This window comes from Rattus norvegicus, chromosome 8 (assembly GCF_021556685.1).
Source record: "Rattus norvegicus strain SHRSP/BbbUtx chromosome 8, alternate assembly SHRSP_T2T, whole genome shotgun sequence".
Classification (NCBI taxonomy): domain Eukaryota; kingdom Metazoa; phylum Chordata; class Mammalia; order Rodentia; family Muridae; genus Rattus; species Rattus norvegicus.
In genome coordinates, this window is record NC_141541.1 from 41,333,483 (window position 1) to 41,334,295 (window position 813).

Sequence of the window (813 nt, forward strand, 5' to 3'; positions counted from 1 at the left end):
GTGCCATCATCTGCTACATATGCAGCTGGAACCATGAATCTTTCCATGCATAGTCTTTGGGTAGTGGTTTAGTCCCTGGGAACTCTGGCTTGTTGCTATTGCTCTTCTTATTGGGTTGCATGTACCTTCAGTTCCTCCAATACTTTCTCTAATCCCTCCAATGGGGACCCCATTCTCAGTTCAATGGTTTGCTGCTAGCATTCTCCTCTGTATTTGACATGCTCTGGCTAAGCCTCTGGGGAAAGAGCTGTAATAGGCTCCTGTCAGCATGCACTTCTTAACTCAAAAATATGAAACACATCATGAATTTGTGTGTCATCCTTGTGGAGGGTCCATGATGTATCATTCCAATTTTAGTATATGTACTGCTGAGGCAAGCAAATGCCATACCATCTTATCCTTCAATGTATGTTCTTGTATATGAAAGATTTTTAACAGAATCTGCATCTTGTAGGATATATCAGTTCTTGCCATTCATCCTGACAGTCACTTACACAGGAAATTAATGACAGGTACTATTGTATACATATTGACTGAACTTTTGTCCTCAACTGTCAAGGCCCCACATTCTGGGTCTGGGCTCATTGTTTCTCTTGATTACATTCTTTCATCCTTGCCAGCAGATGCTTAAAGTTTCCTGAAACCATCTTTCAGTTAATAAATCTTTACCTTCTCTATTCTTGGTGCAAACAGGGGTGTGTTTTGGGGATTCTAGTGTAGGAGTAGACAGAGATATAGTACTATATGGTCCCATGATGGTGAAGTTTTTTCCATTGAATTATTTTGATTATAGAGATAGCTGTTGTATATACT

The 813-nt window shown here is 39.9% G+C and overlaps 1 pseudogene; it reads right to left on the reverse strand.

Annotated features, from left to right (window-relative positions):
- Window positions 1-284: 284 nt before the first annotated feature.
- On the reverse strand, window positions 285-381 carry LOC120094414 (U6 spliceosomal RNA; annotated as a pseudogene).
- Window positions 382-813: the final 432 nt, after the last annotated feature.